We start from the raw sequence: 298 nt of genomic DNA, 5'->3' as shown, positions 1-298 counted from the left end.
AGTATGGACCCGAAGATTGCTGGATGAATTGGGAATACGTCAAGAAAAGGCTACTATTCTTTACTGTGACAATGCAGCAGCTCAGTTGTTGGTAGAAAATCCAGTCTACCACCGACGCACGAAGCATGTGGACATTAAATTTCATTACACTCGCGAACAAGCAAAGAACGGTTTGATTAAAGTTGAACATATTGAAAGCTGTAACCAATTAGCTGATTTTTTAACTAAAAATTTGACACACGATAAGTTCAGGTTTAACTGTTCTCTTTTAAATTTGATGTAATGACACACAGAACGA

Source organism: Wasmannia auropunctata, unplaced genomic scaffold (genome assembly GCF_000956235.1).
Source record: "Wasmannia auropunctata unplaced genomic scaffold, wasmannia.A_1.0 LD336076.1, whole genome shotgun sequence".
NCBI lineage: Eukaryota > Metazoa > Arthropoda > Insecta > Hymenoptera > Formicidae > Wasmannia > Wasmannia auropunctata.
Note: the sequence above shows the minus strand (reverse complement) of the source record.